Source organism: Mus musculus, chromosome 9 (assembly GCF_000001635.26).
Source record: "Mus musculus strain C57BL/6J chromosome 9, GRCm38.p6 C57BL/6J".
Lineage (NCBI taxonomy): Eukaryota > Metazoa > Chordata > Mammalia > Rodentia > Muridae > Mus > Mus musculus.
The window spans coordinates 77,379,695-77,403,222 of NC_000075.6; the positions used below are offsets into that span (position 1 = coordinate 77,379,695).

General features: G+C 44.1%; 1 long non-coding RNA gene across 1 annotated transcript in view; it reads right to left on the reverse strand.

Moving 5' to 3' along the window:
• 5730403I07Rik (RIKEN cDNA 5730403I07 gene) overlaps positions 1 to 19,722 on the reverse strand; it is a 33,005-nt gene extending 13,283 nt beyond the window's left edge. The window contains exons 1-3 of the long non-coding RNA NR_040378.1: positions 19,573 to 19,722; positions 9,258 to 9,336; positions 4,429 to 4,521 (exon numbers count right to left, since the gene is read on the reverse strand). This is a non-coding gene — a long non-coding RNA (RIKEN cDNA 5730403I07 gene). The remainder of the gene's footprint in view (positions 1 to 4,428; positions 4,522 to 9,257; positions 9,337 to 19,572) is intronic.
• Between the last annotated feature and the right edge of the window lie 3,806 nt (positions 19,723 to 23,528).

Here is a 23,528-nt window from a genome sequence, read left to right on the forward strand (position 1 = left end):
AAAAAAAAAAAGAAGTCAGTTTTGCTCCTTCAAAGAGTCTTTCAAAAAAAAAAAAAAAAAAAAAAAAAGCAAATGGCTATAGACAACGTCTCTCTTCTACTGGGAGAGACTGCCCCCTGCTGGCCACCTTCTGCCATGCAGTCACCTCCAGGAGTCAGCTTCCAAAACCTGCTAACACTACCTTCGCAATCTTCTGCATGTGATCTAGAATTGCGTTTTTCAGGAAAGAAACGCCCCGGGGGTATTTATATAGGAGGAGTGCTGTAAGCATCACACACAATGTGTCATCCAGATATGGGAAGACTGAGGAGACAACATTAGAAAAGTAGATAAACTGTACCTACACTAAAAATACCAAATTTCCTTTAAAAAAAAAGAAAACCTACTTCAAAATGTAGTGATAATTATATGCTTATAGGAAATTAAAGTCAAGATATGAGAGACAGAGACAGAGACAGAGTCAGAGTCAGATGCAAAATGCCCTAGCTGCATATGTAGCAGAGGATGGCCTTGTCGGTCATCAATGGGAGGAGAGGCCCTTGGTCCTGTGAAGGCTCTGTGCCTCAGTATAGAGGAATGCCAGGGCCAGGAAGCAGGAGTGGGTAGGTTGGGGTGCCAGGGGGAGGGGATAGGGAATTTTCAGAGGGGAAACTAGGAAAGGGGATAACATTTCAAATGTAAATAAAGAAAATATCTAATAAAAAAAACATTAAAGAAATCTGAGGAATCGAGAGGGGATCATCCACTTCCACACATCGAAGCTGCTGGACCACCAACCCAGTGAAGAAGGCTGAGGATGTCGCGGCTGTTTGCTGGCTGTCTCCTTTAGCTGGCTGGTGGGGTGTGTAGAGAGCTCCGCCAGGCCCTACCCAGGAGGCAAACATCCTCCGTCGTGCAAACCACATTTCTGAGGCCACACTGCAAAGCCAAAGCTTGTCTTTACCCTTTAAGGATGTTTAAGGCCGGGCACACCGTGTGGGCATACCCACACACACACCCCCCCGTGGTGTGGGTGTGTGTGTGTGTGTGTGTGTGTATGTGTGTGTGTGTGTGTGTGTGTGTGTGTGTGTGTGTGTGTGTGTGTGTGTGTGTTAAAGCTTTTCTTGACTGGCTGATTCTAGTCTGCTCTGTCTGAGTTTTTTTTTTTTTTGGTTTTTTTCCCCCGGCTGATATCTGCTGTACTCTGTATTTTTCCTGCCTTTTAATTCTTTAACCTGCAGGAAAAAAAAATAAAAATCAAGTCCCCTAGATTGTAACATTTTGGTGGCGTCCACTTGAGACTTCTTTCTAGGTCTTCATAAACCGAGCCAACGGGGATGTCAAGGAGGCTCGGATGTTAAAAGCGTTGACTACTCTTCCAGAGGATTCAGTGGTTCACAGCTGTCTAACTCCAGTCCTAGAGCAGAACTGGGGATTCTTCTCTCTAATGAGCAATGTAGCCTCCAGTACAGGGCAGCCACGGTGCTTGCACTGAGCTGCAGCCCCGGCTCTGCCGGATGCCACCCGAATGAACTCTGGAGCACGGACAGAATGGAATCTGCAGCATAGTCGGCTCACAGCAACATGGTTTAGTGGGCACTTGTGACCAGCCTGGTGGCCTGAGTTCTAACCCCGGGACCCACAGCCAGCAAGGAGAGAACCAACTCCTATGGCTTCCAAACCCTCTAAGTGGCACAGATGTGCCAACATACATACACAAAACACACACACACAATGAATAAACAAAATAAAACCAAGCAGTTCGGTCTGGGTGTGCTTAAGACTGACAGAATATATTCACTCTGGGTAGAAGTCAGTGAAGCCCCACGTGGCGCCTAGCTCTTCCACTTATAAAAGTCCTCTAGCCTCTCAGAGTTTCTTTTATCACATAAAAATGTGAAAAGTGCTTTCCTTGGGGGAAAAAATGTGAAGATCAAGTGAAATAATGTCTACAAAAACATAGTAAGTTCTTTTCAGATATTCTAAAAAGTATGGAATCAGAGGAAAACAATCAAAGCGCATTCTCCTTGGGAATATCGGGGGATGAGGAGCCCTGAAGGGCAGAACCCTCAGCTGGCACCACCCTGCCCCCTGCTGGACATCCGTGAAAGTACACTCAAGAGCCAAGGGAGGAGAAAGGATCCAAGTCTCCAAGAAACTAGGACTATTAGACATACCAGGTAAGTTTCCTCAGCGGCTCTCAGTGCTAATTTACAGACTATCCTATTCATTTCACATTTGAGCAGGTTGTTTGCGGGTTGGCTTCAAATTGCCATGAAAGAAAACTGTGGAAAAAATAAAGTAAGACCTTCAGCTCAAAGAAAGAAAGGAAGGAAGGAAGGAAGGAAGGAAGGAAGGAAGGAAGGAAGGAAGAAAGAAAGAAAGAAAGAAAGAAAGAAAGAAAGAAAGAAAGAAAGAAAGAAAGAAAGAAAGAAAGAAAGAAAGAAAGAAAGAAAGAAAGAAAGAAAGAAAGAAAGAAAGAAAGGAAAAGAAAAAAAAGGAAAAAGAAAAAAAGGGGGAAAAAAGTGGGCTTCCATACAGGAGCTGCCAGAAAGTGATCAAATAAAATTGCTTCTACATATAGCTGCCAAAGCTTTCAGTGTGTCCCCAGACAACCCTTCACTGTATGGGTGTGTGTGTGTGTGTGTGTCTGTGTCTGTGTCTGTGTGTCTGTGTGTGTGTGTCTGTCTGTCTGTCTGTGTGTCTGTCTGTCTGTGTGTGTGTATAACCTTGTTAAGTAACTCTGAAAGCTCATCCCAGTATGATGTTGGCTTTGCTTTCATTTCCACAGCACCATAAGGTGGCTCAGTTCTGACTATGTCCCTCTATACCTCGAGATTCGCATGAAGAAAGGATTTTATGCTAGACTCGTAGAAGGCACAAGGTCCTGTGTGCACAGATAAGCACCAGGGAACCAGGAATGCTAAACATTCAGGGTTGTCACCTCCATGGAAGAAATAAAATTCCTGCTTTCTACCCAGAGAGCTGAGAGGGGATGCTCTTAATGACCTGGTGACCTTTGCTATCTGTGGAGCCAGACCCCCTGTAAATCTGCCAGAATGCCTATCCCAGACTCCCCCTCCCTAGACCTTTATCTTTACCTCCCACTTAATAGAGCCCATCCTTGGGGAGAAGCCACTCGTGTTTTATAGCCTGCTAATCTGCATGCTGTCTTGGTCAGAGACCAGGCCAGATCCTAGGCCTTTAAACTATAGAATCCACCATCACAGTCACATACACTTTACAAAAGAGTTTCTGTGAAGTCACAACTTAAGCTTTACAGTGCACCTGGAATTGGAGTGATTGTTGCCTGGAAACTTTCCCCCCGCCCCCAAATCATACTGTTTATATAGGCTTAAAGTAAATTGCCTGGCATTGATCCAGCCAGGCAGACGGGGTCCAGCTGAACCCAGTTTTTGTTCTCACCCCTTTGCTGCTGTATCCCTGTCACCAGCCACAGTGTCTACAGGGACTCCCACATAAATGCATTCTGTTTTGTTTCATGTTTGTTTGTTTGCTTGCTTCATCCTGTTTAAAAACTATGATTTCGTATATTTCTGTGTGAATGTTATGGTAACAGATAACACATTTAAATTATTTAATATATAAACAGTTCATAAAGGTTTTCCTTAATATAGGCATCTTATCTCTTCCACACCTCCAAAATATTTGCAGGGCATAGAAATACAATAAGGAATATGCTGCAATGTAAAAAAAAATTAAATAAAACAAAGGTTTAAGATGGCATGTGTTGCCTGGCAGGTAGGTTGACTCTGAGGGCAGTGGGCCCCAAGTTTACAAATGCCACTAATAGTAGGATTGATGCATTTTTATCCTAAGTAAAGCCAGTAAAATAGTGATAATTCATTGCTATGAATCAATCACAGGACAGTAGAACTCACCGACTCTGGTCCAGTGACATGGTAAACATCACACGGCTCACATGTCACCAACACAGAGCTATGAAAAGGCAGATGTCCCATACCAGGCTTTACAGATCTCAGCAGAAATCCTGCTGTGCACTGTAGTCACTTACGACTAACCTACAAATGAATTTCGCTTCAGCGCAAGGGAAATCACTGGGCTGGACCCTAATGTGGTGGTTTGGAAAAATTAAACAATCTGATCTTCCCAGTGGCTCGGTTGTAGCAAGAGAAGGAAGTAGCTTTATTGTTATCAAGGTAATACAGACTTTACCAAAAACACACATGAGACCCCAGCCCTTGGGAGGCTGTAGCAAGAGGATCTTGAGTTGCAGGCCAGCCTGGGCTAACTTATAGCAAGACCCTGTGTCAAAAGTAAAACAAAACAAAATAGAAGTATATCTCTTTCCATTTACTTACTCTGACCTGTGTAAAGGGTTACAGACAGAAATGGTGCGAAAGTATTGCTGAAATACAGCAGCAGTCCAACCAAGAGCTATCCACGTCTGACGTGGGGCTAACTCACTGTGATTGCAGGCTTCACTGACTGGAGGGAGGCAGCCTTTGAAGTTGAGTCATGGGCACAGTCAGATGAGCTTGTCTTTGAGGGATCGCTTTCCTGCAAGAGAAGGACAAATTCATCAGGACCACACTTGTTTCATCACTCTCAGGGTTGAGCTGGTAAATAAAATAAAATAAAATAAAATAAAACCATCTGTATGATCTTAATTCCACTGCCTGTCACAAAATTCCAACCCTTAAAACTCTGGAGGTGTTGGCTTCCTCCTGACTCCGTGAAGAAGCACAGAAGGGTGGAATCCAGGGGGATTGGCTTGCTCTGTGATGCCCTACCTCCCATGCCTGTAAACGTTGTTCCTCCTCTAGCTCCTGCAAAGAGCCAGAGGGAACGGGAATCGTTCTCCACCGAGACTGGTGGGAGCAGCCCATCACTGTCTTGGCTAACACGGTGATTCATGGAGGGGACTTGGACAGGGGATCATTACCCTTCGTCATCTTCTTTACCTGACCTGTTGTTCTTTATCCTGGTTTGGGTTGAGACAAGGAGCACTTCGACAGCCTTGCTGAGATACCTGCTTTCCTGACTTCCTAAGGTCTGCCCTGAGCTTTCATAGACATTCAAAGCGTCTCTCGTATAAAATTAACAAATCAAGCAATCTACCCAAGAAAAGTGGGCGCTGAGGAAAGACAAGAGCCAAAGCAGCAGAGCCGCCTCTTGGGTTTAAGGGTACCTCGTGACACGTGGTCACAGGTTTTGGACTTTGAAATGTAGCTAGCTGCAAGCAGTCTTTGAAAGAACCCCCAGGAAGAGTGCCTTTTAGAGAGTCTGCGGGCCTAACTTCACTTCTGTGAGTATACCATAGGAACAAAACTAAGCAAGAATAACGATGCTTCATGTTCTCAAGGAAGCTATAGACTCCAAAAGAGCTATGGGTGCCAAGCAGGTATTGGATTTACTAAAACTTCCCCACCACCACCACCTGGATCTGTTGCCTGCAGTAAGAACCCAGCATTTCTCCTCTCTCTCTCTCTCTCTCTCTCTCTCTCTCTCTCTCTCTCTCTCTCTCTCTCTCCCTCTCTCCCTCCCTCCCTCCCTCCCTCCCTCCCTCCCTCCCTCCCTCCCTCTCTCTCTCTCTCTCTCTCTCTCTCTCACACACACCATACATAGAAAACAGAGCCTGGGATCAAAGTATCTCATTCCAACCATATCTTGCCCAGTAGCGATCAAACAGTAACCTGTGCTTGTCTTGTCTTTGCCCTTGCCTGTTACAAAGTATCTGCTGTATAAAGACTGCAGTGCTTAGGTATTTAGAGGATGCTCTTTACGAAGGAGGCTGTGACTGGACGTAAACCAGAGCCACAGAGCGAGGCTAGTATCTTCCCACCTCTCCTCCGTTCGTTCTGGTGGAAGCTAAGGGGAGGGCATTTCTCTCGCAGCTCTACAGCTGCTTGTCTCCCAGGAGAGGCGCAAACTCAACTGAAGAGAAGCGGCTATGAGCACGAAGCCTGTGCCCGTGGCTCCGGAGGGATGCTGGGTTTCCTTGAGTCACATGCACAGCAAGGAGGGAAGCATGGCCCCGGCTTCGAGCTCGTTTATGACCCAAGATGGCAGACCTGGGCCAAAAGAACCAGCAAGCCTCTAAGGACCGGAACCTCAGAGGTCTTCGTAGAGCAAGGGGAGGAGCCAGATTCCTGATGGAGCGCTGGGGTATGAGGGAGGCCTTGGAAGGCTTCCAGAGTCACTCAGTCTGCCTGTTTCTGGCCGCCACATGCGAAACTTCTATAACCAGTTAGGGCTCTGAAAATCAGCAGGAGCCCTTGAAGAGTATACACCCAGCACTAGTTAGGGAAGGCGCAGGCTTCTTGCTGCCTTTCTCTATCAAAACAGAATACCTAAGAGTCTTGGGCTGGAAAAGATGGGACACAAGTGCAAGACGGGGCCCAATGCCCACTACAGAGCTAAACGCCAGCCCCGTGATGAGAAAGAGGAGAACTTTGTTTATTTTTTATGTTTTTATTTTTTTCTTTAAGAATTTCATGCAATGTATTTTTTATCATATCGTTCCCCCTTTAAAAAGTTAAACAAAACATGGGGTTTGATTTGTGTTGACCAATTACTCCTGACCATGGAACCTGCCCTAGCATGTGACTGATATACCCAATGTCACTCCATTGGAAAAAGAAACCTGATTTTTTTCCCCTTTCCAGTAGCTTCTAGACTAAGGGTGGAACTTGGTGCCGTCTTCAGAAGAAAACTTTAAATTGTACTTTCCACTATAATTTAAGTTGTGCTGAGATGACATCCTCTTAGTTCTCTCCAGCTGCCTGAAATGTTAGTGTACCAACCCAGAGACTACCTCAAAGGTAGCAAGACTGAAGCCCAACCGGTTATAGAAGGTCACAGCCATTACAGAAATTATTAGTTCCTAGCCAAGTTTCCTTATTCATACTATACTGTACATGGCTAACCAAGTGATTTAACATATTGTACGAATATAATTACCATGAGTTGTCCTTCTCTAGATGATAATTATGAAGTCTTTACCTAAGAACCCGCCCTCTGAAGTCCAAGAACCAGTCTAAACTCTGTGTGTGTGTGTGTGTGTGTGTGTGTGTGTGTGTGTGTGTGTGTGTGTGTAAGAGGGAGGGGGAGGGAGGGAGGGAGGGAGGGAGGGAGGGAAGAAGGGAGGGAAGGGAGGGAGAGAGAGAGAGAAAGAGAGAGAGAGAGAGAGAGAGAGAGAGAGGACAGCAGTTATATTTTGAAATTTTAAGCATCACTAAACCAACAATTTGCCTTTTTCTCAATCCTGGAACACAGTGCCATCTGTTGGGACCTTGAGATAATACATGCCTAACATTAAAGCATTCTTTGTAAGTAAAATAGGCTTGTTATTCAAGTAATATGATAACATTCTAGGTGGGCTTCACAAAACTTGACCTCTATCAAGACAAACTATCTGTGCCTTCCGGGTGTCTCTGCCCTCTTCCCCCCCACCCTTTTCTTTGTATTGCAGGCAGGTTCCTCTGTAAATCCCTAATCTTCCTTCTGTGCTTAGGCTAACTTCCGTCTTCCTGACCAACCTTTCCTTCCAGCTTGTATTCTTTCTCTAAGACCTATCCCCTGTCCCAATTCTTTGATCCCTGGTAGGGCCACCTACTTGCCAGCAGCCCGGTTCACAGGCACCGCCCCTAAAGCACTGGCCCCAGCATGCAGTGCTCTCCCTGTGTGACTTCCCCGCGTCTATCTAAATCCTAACTAATAGCTCTCCAACAGAAAGATAACATGAGCCATACATGCATGTCCCATGTGGACCTTTAAATTCTCTGGTAGCCATTCCAAAAGTAAAAATAACCAAGTAAACTATCTTTCTATGTGTAATCCAGTCAGTGTGTCTAAAATACCATCATCCCAACGCAGTTAAATCAAAGTATTAACAACTCAATCCTTGGACTTTTACATTGCTTTCAAAATCCAAGATGTGTGCTATCTGTCTAGCATACCACAATTGGTGCCCCATTCCCAGTGCACAGTAACTACATGTGGCCAGAGGCTCCTGTACTGCACAGAGCCGCTCTGGAGGTAGGTCTGGCATCTCTTCACACTAATGAAGGTTAAATACATGCTTTAAAATCTCTTCAAAATTGCCAGTGCTGTTAGATTTTCTCTGGGAAGACCTGTCATCTGTGGGTTATGGATGCACCCTCTGTAAATAAGCAAAAACCAGTTTCTCTCAGAAGAGAAAGTGTGAAGACTCTGTAGGCTGTGGTAGCCGGAAGCTTAGCCGCTGGCTTTGGGTGCTCAACCTGTCCCTTAGTTGCTCTCTTCCATGGGCTCCTGTGGGCTTTCTAACATCCCTAGGCAGAGTTAGGTCAGGTGTTGTTTGCCCTTTTTACAGAACCTGACAACAATAAAAACTTAAGTCACAGGCAGACTCTAAATTAGATAGATGCTCTGGCTCTCGGAATAAGTTCCTCCTGGCCATACTGCTCTGCCTCTGGATATTGAGAAACATTTCCCAGATGACACAGTTTTTAGTACACTACTGTCTGGTATTTGTGGTTAACTTTTTGTTTGGCTTTGATCTACTTTCAGTAGCTGGTGTATGGACGGACACAAAGGAAGAAAAAAACCTCTTCAGAACTCAGAGCATTGAATGACATCAGCAGCAAATGTGTGGCGCTGGCTATACACAAACACATCTAGGCATGATGGTAAGGACCAACACGCATGCAGCCTGGGCACCACATGAGCAGTGCCAGGTAAAGGTACAGCCTCGGCCCTTCCATCCGTGAACAAGAGAATATCACTGAAGCTGCTGAGACATCTCAAATAGAAAGATGTAGCTGAAGGACATGGGCTCCCACCCAAGCGGACCTTCACAGCTAGGCAAATGGCATCTGAGCCTGTTTTCTCTCCATCCCCTCACCATTTCTTACCTAACGGGATAGTAGGCTTCATGTATGACTTGCGCAGAATGTCTAATTTGTTTTCTTTAAAACTGTGTATGTGTGCTCATCCAAGAACCTTCGGGAGTCAGATCGTATTCAAGTTAGTATTGCTCTTCACTTTTAAAGTACTCAGAACATTCTAGAAAAGGCGATTAAACGCTCTGATACTGTACAGCTTGAGACTCATGCCTACTTTTTAAAAAGAGAGTGGCTTTTAAGACAGACAGTTTTACCTCATTTACACATAATTTAGGCGATCTTACAAGCTCCTGGAAAGGTCTCATTCCAGAGAGAATGGTAAATCAAAGCCGCAGCTCATGACCCAGCCTCGGGTAATGCTGAGACGCTAATCAGTGTTTAAACACTAGACCTCGCCCTCAGTCATACCTCTGGTGGCATGCCTCTTCCAGGTAAGCCAGGCATTTCTTACTTTCCTTTGAGCAACTTGATGTTTCAGCGAGGGACCCTTAAAAAGACAAAAACATCTTGTCAGAACTTTCCACCCACATTTCACATACAACGTCAAAGGGAAGAACAGAAAACCACCCAGCTGAGGAGACACTGGACCCAGGCTGGGTCACTGCATATTTGCTGACTCATGGACTTCGCTGGTGTTTGATTTCTTCCTGTGACAAGAATCAGCAAGGACTACGTGGGATCATTGCATCGGCGTTACTTTTTAGATGTCCACACCGCATAACTTGGAGAATGAGTATATGCCACCGGACCTTGTGGTAAAAGTCAGGGGTTAAAAAATAATAATAATAATAATAATAATAATAATAATAATAATAATAATAAAACAAAAATTTTTAAAAAGGCTTCTCTGAGTATTTTCTCTCAAGAGCCCAGAACTTGAGACTGCTTTTATAACTGATGGAAATTAACTATATCATCTCAAAACTAGGCAGTACCCCCAATCCGCTCAACCTGCACAGCATCCAGAGCCGACTCGAGCACACAGACTTCTTCTAGTCCTGCTGGGGAATGGGCATACTATATGGCTGTGGCCTCGAGGGGGCACACAGACACTTTACTTGAGAAGGGAACACACAGAATATACATCACAACCACTGCGTGGAAAGGAGCAATCCAAGAATTCAGAAGCTCTAAAACAGAGCTGAGTTCAGAGGACCCTAAACAGTTAGCCTGTGCCGGGAAGCCATCCTGTGACTTCACACACCTGGCTGTGGCGTGGTTTCCTCACTACATGGAGCCAAGACTGCGCTCATGTCATCTATGTGATGGTCACTAAGGACAACCTTGGTCGGCACTATTTTCCTACAGGTAAGAACCAAGCATATGGGATGGGAGTTGTTTCAGCCTCAAATGAACGAAAGAAAAGGTAAGGGTTAGCTGACTGAAAGAGATCCTTGGGGTTGTGGAAACAGTTCTGTCAGTAAAGGGTCTGCTGTACAAGGCTGAGGGCCTGACCTCAGATCCCCAGCGCACCCAGAAGCCAGGCATGGAAGCTGCTGCTGCTGCTTGTGGTAAGGGGAAGACAGAGGGAATAGGAGAAAGGCAGATTCCTGAAGTTCATCTGCCAGTCAGCCTACCTGACTGATGAGTTCCAGGCTTGGGGAAAGACCCTCAAAAAGTGAAGTGAACCTTATATTGACCTCTGACCTACACACACACAGGTGCACACACACTTACCTCACCACACATAGACTAGAAAGGGTTCCTGGATATACAGTTTTCTCATCTGAAGTAAGACTGGAAGGAATGAGGAGAACCTCAGTCAACCATAAGGGGGAGGAATAAGCCAGGAGCATTCAGAACACGAGGAGAGGCACTGTCTGTCCTTTTAAAATAAGAAATGATACTTCAAGGGTGGTCAGCCATTACAGACCTGAGCCGCAGCTGGAGTGTGGAGAGCTAAGCACTAGATGGCCAGGTTTTAAACTTCAGGCAAGGGTAGGCCTTTGAGGGCAGCTGGGAGGAGATGGCAGGTTGTGAATGACATGTTCACAGGGCTGATTCTGCAGCACTTGGAGCTGTGGCTTGAGGAAAGAGACTTGGGGGGTGCGGGGGAAAGGCCAGGCACAAAGGGATAGCAAGAAGGACAGCATCCAGAGGTGCTCACAAAGGAACTACCAAGGGACCTTAGGAGCTGATTTGAGATGAGAGACAAAGATAGGAGACAGTAACATTTCCAAGAGCAGTGATGAATCCAGAGACATAAATCAAAACAGCTGTCAGGAGACCTGGAGAGACCAAAATTCTACTCTGGAAAAAAAGACTTGAAGGAAACAAAACAACATCCAAAAATCGAACCTCGAAAGAACAGATGGAGATAGGAAATTGCTGCCGAGAAGAAATTTAAGCTTGAAAAAATAGGTTAGGGATCCTAAGGTTGTGGAAGCAAAGGAAATGAACACATAAGGCACATAAGACACAATGAAATAGACATGTGTCGTGAGCAAGGCTTTCTCAGGGGAGTCTGATGCCTCACATAAGCGGGAGGCATGGAGAAGTGCTCATGGGACAGAGGGGGGCATCTGGTGTTGTGTTTTGGTCTACATCGATAAAGAAAATGTATAAACAGATCTAGAGCTAGAAGTCCAGAGAGAGCTTTGTACCAGCTGGGTGTATCATCATACAGGAATCTCTTCCAAGAAGATTCTATGTGGTTCCAGCCATACCCGCTGTATTGTTATGGGTAACTTTTGTTGTCGATAATAGTGACGTCTCTTCCGTGGCTGTTTGATTTGGGCTTACTGTCCCAGAAGCTAAAAGTCTATCATCATCACAGCAAGGAAGCGTGACGGGAGGAGGGCACAGTGAATGGAGCAGCGATCTGGGGACTCATATCCAAAACCACCAAGGGGAAGCAGACAGAGAAACTGCACCGAGAATGACACAAGGATTTGAAACCTCAACACCTGCCACCAGTGACATACGTCCTCAAACAGGGCCACACGTCCTCAACCTCCTATGGTGGCTTGAATAGGGACGGCCTCCATGGACTCACGTGTTTGAATGCTTGGCCCATAGGGAAGTGGTACTACTAGGAGATCTGGCCCTGGTGGAGGAAGTGTGTCTGTGAGGGCAGGCTTTAAGGTCTTGTATGGTCAAGCTATGCCCAGTATAGGACACAGTCTCCTTCTGCTGCCTGCAGAACAAGACAAAGAGCTCTCAGCTATCCCTCCAGCACCATGTCTGCCCGCAGGTCACCATGTTTCCTGCCATAACAATTGTGGACTAAACCTCTGAAACTGTAAGCCAGTACCAACTAAGTGTTGTCCTTTATAAGAGTTGTCGTGGTCATGGTGACTCTTCACAGCTATAAAACTCTAATTAAGACACCTCCCAAACAGCACCACTAACTGGAGATTGACTAATCAAATGCCCAAGACTATGGGCTACCTTTGATTCAAATCACCACCATCCCTAAAGGTTTTGGTTTTGTCCTTGTTTTTTCATGAAAGAAGGTATGATAGAAATATATAAGAAATCTGACTGACTACAGGGATGAAATTTTACTTTAACTTTCCAAGACTATACATGTAAATGTTAAAGAAAGTTTTTACAAATATTTATACTACATTCTACTAAAAGAAAGTAGCACTAATATTTAGATGATCTATACAATATGATCATTAGGTCTAAATATCTACATTTTTAAGAAAACAAAAGATATCTTCTTTCTTTCTTCTCTCTCTTTCTTTCTTTCTTTCTTTCTTTCTTTCTTTCTTTCTTTCTTTCTTCCTTTCTCTCGAGACAAGGTCTCATTGTAGAACTCACTAGGTAAGCCAGGCTGGCCTTGAACTTACAGAGATCCTCCTGCATCTGCCTCTTAAGTGCTAGATTAAAGTTATACACCACCAAGCCTGGCCTTCTCATTTCTGTTTTTAGCACTGTATTATGGCCTAAGGCAACTGATGATCATTTCTTAAAAAACAAAACAAAACAAAAAAAAAAAAAAACAAAAAACAATACTAGGCACACATAAGTCCTCTTGTAATTTTGTTGTCTGTTGCTGTGATACACGCAATGACCAAGAGCAGCTTAGAGAGAAAAGGTTTATTCTTCTGGGTAACAATCCATTGCTGGGAGAAGCCAAGGCAAACACTCCAAGCATTAATCTGGAGACAGGAACTGGTGCAGGCCTTGTGGGATTGGCGCTTTCCTGGCTTGCTCGGCTTTCTTATAAACTGGCACCATCTGCCCAGGCATGGCACCACCTACAGCGGGCTGGGCCTTCCTGCACTCATCATTGATCAGGAAAATGCCCCTCGGGTGCGCGCCCGATCTGACGGAGGCAACCCCTCACCTGACAATCCCTCTTCCCGGATAACTCTAGTTTGTGTTGGGTTAACAAAAACTAAGCAACAAAAGTCCTGAAAATATCCAGACACTTCACTTCTTCAGTAACCAATAAAATGTATTGGTGGATTGCTGAAAATAAAAGTAGTAAAAAGGATGCGCCCCACCCCCCATCCCCCTACATGCACATCAGTGGTCCAGTTTTTCTCTGAGGCATCTTCTTTGTTCTCCACTGTATCGCTGGCATGACTTAGATATACATGTATGACTTCTCTACAGACCTGTGACTGAGAATGGGGCAGGATGACATGGAACTCTGAGGTTTTTTTTGAGCCTCCCTGGCCTCTGGAAACTTACCAGCTATCTTCCTCTTATTCCTCTGCTGTGCTGCTAAGCTCCTCTCCTCTCTGCAGAGAACTTGCCCTGTGCCTCTTCTTCCTGAGGTCAGTGACCCGCCTCCATCCTTCCCACCAGCCAGTGGAAGGTGAGAGGTCCCAGACCTTTGTTGTGTTCATTATACAGCATAAGTCAGCTCTCCAAATTCTTCCTCGGCAGAACATAACTTGCATGTTGTATGTGCACAGGCAGGGTTGTATGTGTATGTGTTAAGAGCAGGGTTGTAAAGCCCACCAAACCCTTATTTAGTAATTTGGAGATGGGCCTGGAGAATTTGCACTTATAACTGATTCTGAAGGCTGGTAGGGACCTACCACACTCTGAGACCTTCTGTTTAAAGACTCCTTAACATATCTTTCTGCAAATGGACCTACTAATCCTGCTTGGCCTCATTCCCTACTGGCACACAAAGGGAGAACAGAAGTTTTCTCTCTCTCTCTCTCTCTCTCTCTCTCTCTCTCTCTCTCTCTCTCTCTGTGTGTGTGTGTGTGTGTGTGTGTGTGTGTGTGTGTGTGTGTTTAGTGGTAAAGCACTTGCATAACAATGTACATGCAAGGCTCTGGGTTCAATTCCCAGCACCACCACAATAAATAAACAAATAGTTTTCTTTATCTCAGACTTAGGTAGCATAATTGCTCCCAGAAGCCCTTTCTGCAGGTGGAAGCCCGTATTAAAGCATCCGTTCTGCCCCTTGTTTACAGCATTCCTTTGGTGTGAGTGGTGGTTTTGTCATTTGTGTAGATACTTGTTTGTTTTAAGACAGGATTATGCTATTTGTAGCCCAAGATGGCCACAAATTCATAATCTCCCTGCCTCAGCCATCTGACTATTTTTATGGTTGTCTGCTAAAAGCCACCAAGCCTCATCTTTCCCTGTTCCCCTTAAACTTCTTTGCTATGAGAAAACATAGGCACTCTCTGCTATGAAACCAGAGATAGATGTAATCCACACAATCCTCTTTACCATTTCTGAGGTCTCTCCCACCTTTCCAAGATACTTCAACTGTGCAAATAATAGATCTCTACACAGACTCAACTGGAACACATTTTGATTCTGGCAGGGCCCACCTCTGTTAGCATCACAAGTATACATGGCTTTCCTTCCCTCTTTGTATTAAAAATAATAAAGACGATCTTAGGCAACTATCTAAGTAAAATTAAGAGAAATTTTCATTATGGAATCTGAAGACCTCAGAAAGTACAATGGAAGTTCATACCAACATTGCCAAGCTTATAGAAATCCCCTAAAGATAGAAAAGAGTAAATGTCTTATGACTAAGAGCCCTATTGGACAGTCCTATTCGCAAACACAGAGATTCCGATCCACTTTCAATATCCCATTCTAAGCAAGGGGCAGATAGATCACTAGAGCTCGCAGATCTGTGATTCACTGTAGAGCAAATCACAGGGAAAAGGCAGTTTGTAGAAGACATGGGACTGTAGTTGCTACCATGATTTTGTGTTAGATTTCTGTCTAAGGTGGACGTTTTGCAAGAAGCTGTCTGTAACTCCTCTTCCACGTTGCAGATATCCTCAAACTTTCCAACCTGAGACCCAGCAAGCTAGAAAACTGTTTCTAATTTGCAGGTGGAGTGAATCTACTTTTCACATGTGAATCCATCTCATTAATGCTCACACATTGTCTCTGTGGCTCCCTGAAGACAGCCATGGCCATTCTCTCCCGCAGGTTGTGGGCTGTAAGTGGAATGTCTGTGCTGGTGTTACCAATCCCAGTGGATTTTTGCAAATGGAAATTACTGTGCGCCTCATCCTCTGAGAGCTACATCTGCCATGCTGTTTATCTAAACTGTAGATTCAACAGCTTAAAAAATGGGCAAAGGTTATATTTTTTTTCAACATTTAAATTAACGTTGGATTCACTAGTAAAGCCCCAAGTTTTTTCTTTACTATCATTTATGTCTGTTAAACTAGACACTCAACACATTCTGCATACATCCCAAATTATAAATTTGATAAAAGAATTCTTGTGATTTTAATTATAGCAAGTTTATTTTTCTCCTAATATCAACATTTCTCTTCAAAAATAACGTTGGTTTACCAAAAGGAAATTCACCAGAATAAGGAAGTTGTTCTATTCTTTATGGAGAATATGCATTTTAAAGACAAAAGAAGAAGAAGAGGAAGAAGAAAGAGGAGGAGGAGGATGAGAAGGAAGAGGAAGAGGAGGAGGAAGAGAAGGAAGAGGAGGAGGAAGAGAAGGAAGAGGAGGAGGAAGAGAAGGAAGAGGAGGAGGAGAAGGAGGAGGACGAGAAGGAGGAGGAAGAGAAGGAGGAAGAGAGAGGAGGAGGAGGAAGAGAAGGAGGGAGAGGAGGAGGAGGAAGAGAAGGAAGAGGAGGAGAAGGAGGAAGAGGAGGAGGAAGAGAAGGAAGAGGAAGAGGAGGAGGAAGAGGAAGAGAAGGAAGAGGAGGAGAAGGAGGAGGGAGAGGAAGAGGAGGAGAAGGAGAAAGAGAAGGAAGTGGAGGAAAAAGAGAAGGAAGAGGAAGAGGAGGAGGAGGAAGATAAGGAAGAGAAAGAGGAGGAGGAAGAAGAGGAGAGGAGGAAGAGAAAGAAGAGGAGGAGGAGGCATGGAGGAGACAGTAAAAGCAAGTGAGGCAGCCAGGCAGGAAGGTGTGATGTACTTGGGATCCCAGCACCCCAGAGACCAGCCTGGGCTACATACAAAGACTCTTTCTAAACAATGGGTGGTTATGACCACTGGTTCTACACAGTTCTTAGTGGGATACTGGAATCTGAGGCTGAGGAGAGAAGGTAGGTTTGAAGATGAACATATATTTGGATATCAGTTTCATAAAGGCTGCATTTAAAGGCAGGGGCACTGCTACATATACAGTCATTTGAGACCCAGGGAGAGGAGAAGAGTTGAAAGCCCAACCATACAGAACAGGGAAATGGAAAACATTAAGGCCAAGCAAAGGGGCAGGCGCTGACCCCTGAGAGGAGAGAAAGGAAGGAAGAGGGCATATGCTCCAAATGCCAGAGAAAGATGTAGCTTCATGGAAAACATTAGTCCCGAGATAGACACAGAGAAGGAGATCTGGCATGCATATTGAGCAAATCAGTAAGGCACGCTTGAGGTTGCTAAGCATCAGGTGATGGTGCTGTTATTCTGCCTGGTTCTCTCTAAGCAGGATAAAAAGTGAGCCAAAGGATGGGAATGAAAGACGCTCACTCGGTGTGAGGATTAGCCTGGTAAGTGAGGCCAGAGGGACAGACAGGAGCCATGAGGCACTCTCAAGACAGTGACTGCAGGGATAACTGGCACCTTAGCACACACACAGCACACATGGTTTAACTGCATTCACAAGACTGCACACAATCAAGCCAGCCAAAGTGCCAGCATGGACTGGGGAGGGGCTCACTAACTCTCCACCTCTACCTGAGGAACTAGTAGTAATCAATGGCTGCTAGGGGCTGGAGAAGGTGTTGTCCTCAAGGATGCAACCTGACAGGTTGTCCCTGTTCCAGTGGAAGGCCTTTACAAGCATGCACATACTGGCATGGTTGAGTGAACTTGCTGGGTTTTAAAAGGAATGCATAAAGTTGGGTGGTAAAGGTTGAGGGGATATGGGAAGCATGGGAGGGGAGGAAGAGGGGTTACACACATTATATGCATATATGAAATTTTCTAAAGGAAAGAAAGTTATCTAGCCTGGGAAGGAACAAAGTCAAAAACATAAGAGGAACAGCTTTTACTAAAAGTGGCCTACCTATCTTTTCCACAAAATTATCTTCCCATCTATATTGGGATATAATTGTGAGAGGAAAAATCAGTTTCTAAAAGTAAAATTATTATATCCAAGGTTACAAATGTTTTAAGTAAGGTTGTTTCTAACAAAGTTGATATCACTTAAACCAGATTGGCAAACGACTCTGCCTGTATCGCAGCCTCTGGTTCTTTTCAACACACCTTGCAAAGTCTGGTTGATGGTAAACAACCTGTAACAGCCAGTGACCTCGCTCCAGGCCGTCCTTGACTTGTTTTGTTGACTCTTTCATTTTCATTCAGAATAAACTAACCTTTTACACTGATGCAGCTTTGATTCAAAATCCTTTATATATCTGTGAAGTCTTCATTCAAAAAAAAAAGGAGCAAATTTTTAAATCATAATGTTCACCAAAAAAAGTGAATTAAAACTGGTGAAGACTTTAAGAAAGTAATTCAAGATAATTTCCACCCTTTTGTTCCTGTAACTAGTTTAAATCTGCTTTTATCTGGGAGAGCCTTCCCAGGAGTCCTCCAGCGCTTATTCCTAAGCAACAGGGGAGACAAGCAGAACAGAAATGATATGACCCTGGAAACAGACATGCCTGAATCTCTGAAGAGATTTAGGAAATTCAAAATAGCAATGTCCTTTAGATTGCTATGTCGTTCCTGCAAATGACTGACAGCTCTGCGGCTTGAGGAGCTTCAAAGACATCTTATTTCCTTTCCAGTTTCTCAGTGATGTCCATATTAAGGACGACAGAAAGACCCAAGACACCGTATGATAGAAGTGTATTTAAACAACCAGAGACTGAAGTCAGGAAAGACAGCTGCTCCGTAGTCAGATTTTAGGGGAAGGGTACATCATTAACTCCCAAACTAAGTCTGCTCCTGCCCGTCCCACACTGGACAGTGGCGGTACACAGACGAAGATGTTTCTGGATGGATAGCAACAAAGCATCGGTAACTTCAGGTGATGCCAGGCAGCGAGACATACTTCTCCTGTTCCACTAACAAAGAAATCTCCATCTGTGAAGATTGTGAGTAGCTAAAGTCCACTATCGACTTAAATATCGTTGCTTTACATTTAGACTAGAGATGGGGAGGGTAAATATAAATACACACACACACACACACACATATATATACATATACATATACATATACATATATATTTTTTAAATTAATTAATCTTAATCAATCTGACTTTTAAACTTTAATTAAATAATAAAATTTATATAATAAAGAAAGTAACTAGTGAGGTGGTCCTTACTCTTAAGGTTTTTTTTATCTCCTATTTATTAAAATAATAAGCACTCTACTAAAATTACCAGCAAACCAGTTTTAAAAGCTAAGCAACGCTGAGAGTAATAACCAGGATGGTCACCAATCAATCCTTCAAGGAGTTGAGACACGCAAAGCATCTTACACTAATGAGAAGAGAGCACCTTTCTTTGTAAAAAGCCTTCTTTCACTCTAATGTGATGCTCTGTAAGGCACAATGCTGCATCTGCAGACCATACTCCACCCAATAGGCAGGTAAATGTGGGACAGGTGAGGTGTTTGCACCAAGCCTGCCCACCTGAATTCAATCCTCTGGAACCAAATGGTGGAAGAAAAGAATTGACTCCAAAACTGCCCTCCATGATCCCACCATGGTTAAGTGTGCACACAACACACACACACACACACACACACACACACACACACACACACACACACACACACACTAAATGTAATTTTAAGTGACTTAAGTCCAGCCTACAAGGCAGCGTTCGTGGTTAAAAAAAAAAAAAAAAAAAAAGTTGACATCTCATAAAACAAACTGCAGTATGACAACACAGATTGGAAAGTTCAAAGTGAACATTTTTTTTCAATTAAAAAAATGTTTGAGCACAATATATATTAGGGAATTGTCTCAACACCTCGATGTACAAATAGCCAATCTTTCACAGTCCTTCAAGGAACTCATTAGATAAATTGGAATGATTAGATTTCCTTCCCTCTCTCCACTCCCTTCCTGAAATTGAGAACAGAAAAGCCTATTAGCAGGTCCATCTTCAGGAAAGCTGGCTTAGTGGTACCATGGCAACAGGCCATCATCACACAAAGGGGACCTGTATTGAGAGGCTGAGAGAGCCTAATGGGGGAAACTCAGCAAGGTGGCCAGGTGACACGGCTATCCGCGCGCACATTTTCTAAAAGCCCAAACTAGCAGGATATTTCTTTATAGTTGCTGAAGTATATAGCCACAGAGAGAAATGCCTGTGGCTATTTATCTTTAAGACCTATTTTAAAGGAAATCTTTTCTTACGTCTCCCGCAGGTGCTCTGTCTCCCGTCTTCTTGTTCTTGGCTGACTGACTCTTCCTTCCGCTTTTCATTAGCTGATCTGAGTTTGTGCAAAAACCACCGTGAAGTTCCCTTTCCAGGTAATGAGCTCCTCTGGGGATCTCCTGTGTCACAGCTCTTAGGAGATTTCACAAGCCCTGTCCCCAGGTCGTGGGAGGCAAGGTAGGACCAGGTGACTGGTTTCACCCACAATAGCATCCCTATTTGCTCCTGAAGCAAGGCCCAGCTGCTGACACTGCTAAGAGGAACTTAGACATGCAAAGGCCACCGACTCTGAGAAAGTGTAACATGGTCATTTCAAAAATAATCGTTCTGAAAACTTTCAGACCATCTTTCAGAAAACTTTCTTACTAGACACTAAATCATTGGGTTATATTTATAAAATTCCTAAGATTTTATTTTAGGTTATCGAGACACTAAGAGTATCTCTGAGACCACTGAAGGGACAGCACCTCCCTCCAAGACTCCACAGGCTATACAACCCTTTCATGGTGGTCATCTAAGACCATCCTGCATATCAGATATTTACGTTACAATTCACAACAATAGCAAAGCTACAGTTATAGAGTAGCAATGAAAATTTTTATGGTGTGGGGGGCAGGGTCAACATGAAGAACTGTATTAAAGGTTCAAAGCATTACGAAAGTTGAGAGTCACTCTGTTAAATAGACAAAGTCATAAATTGCGCTTCCCTAAATTCTTATCTTATACCCACAGATTAATGTAGTTCTCAATGCCCACCAAAGAGGCTTAGTTTAGGCATAGCTGGTGATTAAGACAGAGACCCACAACCAGTCAACATGCAGAGAATGAATACCTGTTGAATTCTCGGCTTTAAATGAGACATCTATGTCAAACCTCTTCCCTTAAAAGCTCAGTGACCTGGGCTGTCGAGATGGCTCAGCGGGTCAAAGCACTGATTGCTCTACCAAAGGTCCTGAGTTCAAATCCCAGCAACCACATGGTGGCTCACAACCACCTGGAATGAGATCTGACGCCCTCTTCTGGTGCGTCTGAAGACAGCTACAGTGTACAATAATAAAGAAATTATTAAAAAAAAAAAAAAAGCTCAGTGACCTTATAATAGCCAGAAGCTGGAAAGAACCCAGATGCCCCTCAGCAGAGGAATGGATACAGAAAATGTGGTACATTTACACAATGGAGTACTACTCAGCTATTAAAAGGAATGAATTTATGAAATTCCTAGGTAAATGGATGGACCTGGAGGGCATCATCCTGAGTGAGGTAACACAATCACAAAGGAACTCACACAATATGTACTCACTGATAAGTGGATATTAGCCCAGAAACTTAGGACACCCAAGATATAAGATACAATTTGCTAAACGCATGAAACTCAAGAAGAACGAAGACCAAAGTGTGGACACTGTGCCCCTTCATAGAATTGGGAACAAAACACCCATGGAAAGAGTTACAGAGATAAAGTTTGGAGCTGTGAAGAAAGGATGGACCATATCCAGGGATCCATCCCATAATCAGCTTCCAAACGCTGACACCATTGCATACACTAGCAAGATTTTGCTGAAAGGACCCAGATAGAGCTGTCTCTTGTGAGACAATGCCGGGACCTAGCAAACACAAAAGTAGATGCTCACAGTCAGCTATTGGATGGATCACACGGCCCCCAATGGAGGAGCTAGAGAAAGTATCCAAGGAGCTAAAGGGAAATGCAACCCTATAGGTGGAACAACATTATGAACTAACCAGTACCCCGGAGCTCTTGACTCTAGCTGCATATATATCAAAAGATGGCCTAGTCGGCCATCACTGCAAAGAGAGGCCCATTGGACTTGCAAACTTTATATGCCCCAGTACAGGGGAACGCCAGGGCCAAAAAGTGGGAGTGGGTGGGTAGGGGAGTGGGGGGGGAGTGTATTGGGGACTTTTTGGATAGTATTGGAAATGTAAATGAGGAAAATACCTAATAATTAAAAAAAAAAAGCTCAGTGACCATCGAGAAAGAGGGAACTGAAGGATGGTAAGGGCCAGAGGGAACAGATGGGTGAAGTGAGACAGTGTTTGCCAGATATGACAGCAAAGCTGCTCATGGTGGCTGAGTTTGCAGGCACAGGACATTCACAAGATCAAGCCAACCCAAGTCCCAGAATGGATGGAGGAGGCGTTTGTTGAGTCCCACTCCTTTCTGGGGAGCTACTGGCAAATGACAGCTGCTAAGAGGGTCAGCTGGAGAGAGGGTCAGGTTCCTTTGGGGATGTGGGCACCGAGAGGCTGCCCATTTTCTAAAAGATGTTCCACAGAGACAGCACTAAATGGACTCAGTGGGGATTAAAAGACAAGGAGAGAGAGACAGAGACAGACACAGAGACAGAGAGACAGAGAGAGCATGGGATGAGAAAGGAAAGATAGAAAATAGAGGAGGAATTGGAGGGAGAACACGGTGGCATGGATTGTAGCCACATACATTATATGCTATATAGTCAATATAATATTTTTAAAAAGCTATTTTCTCAACCACTGCTTGTCTCACAAGTTTTGCATATTTCCTAATGAAGATAGTGCATTCTGGTTTCTGGAAGAAGTTTTTATTTCCCTACCTGTAGTGGCTATTCCTGGTTGTCAACTTGACAATATTTGGAATGAACTACAATCCGGAATTGGAAGGCTCACCAGTGACCCTTATCTGGAGGCTTGGAGATCCTTATCTGGATCTTGGTTTGAAGATCTTGAGCCATAGTGGCTATGGATTCCAGAAGATTGAATCTCCGAGTTAAGGAACACACCTTTAATCTGGGCTATGCCTTTCATCTGGGATTAAAGGTGTGGTGGAACACACCTTTAATCTGGGCTACACCTTTTGCTGGAGACAATATAAGGACATTGGAAGAAGGGAGTCTAGCTCGAGCCCTTGCTCCTTCGCCTGCTTGCTGCGTGAGACTGAGTAACTGCTAGATCCTTGGACTTCCATTCACAGCTGCGACTGAACAATTGTTGGGAATTGGGCTGCCGACTGTAAGTCATCAATAAATTCCTTTACTATCTAGAGACTATCCATAAGTTCTGTGACTCTAGAGAACCCTGACTAATACACTACCCAAAAAAAAAAAAAAGATGAACAATAACTAGGGATTCCTCAAACAGTTCCATATTTAGGTATTTCCCAATTTAAACCAATCCTACAACTTAGCATTTGTCTTAGTTAGGGTTTTACTGCTGTGAAGAGGCATCATGTCCAAGGAAACTCTTTATAAAGGGCAACATTTAGTTGGGACTGGCTTATGGGTTCAGAGGTTCAGTCCAATCAAGGTGGGAGCATGGCAGCAGCTAGGCAGGCATGGTGTGGGAGGAACTGAGAGTTCTATATCTCCATCTGAAGACCGATAGAAGACTAGCCACCATGTGGTTAGGAGGAGGGTCTCATTGCACACCTCCACAGTGACACTCTTCCTCCAACAAGGCCACACCTACTCCAACAAACCCATGCCTCCTAATAGTGCCACCCCCTGCGCCAAGCTTTTTCAAACCACTACAGCATTGCACTGTGACTTGGGAAATATGATTCGCTAAGGGGGATCCACATGAATTACAGCAGGAAGGTTTCTGAAGCAGATGTGAGTCAGACTCTGCCTCTCAGCTCTCCAAAAGGAAGACAGCAATGGCCAATACCTTCTGGTAAGATGTCAGTCATTCAAAAAGATTTGGGTCAACAGATTCATAACCCTTTAGTTCCACCACTGATTACTATATGTAATGGTTAATCCTGATAATCAATGTAATTGGATTTGTCAAGACATCAGTGAGGCACACTGGAGGGATGTCCGTGATGACACTTCAGGAGACAGTTAGGCCTTGAGGGCTATGATATAAAAAGAGGATTAATTCCTTGGTAGGCTCATGGAATGATGGCATTATTGGATAGTGATGAAAGGTAGGGGGTGGA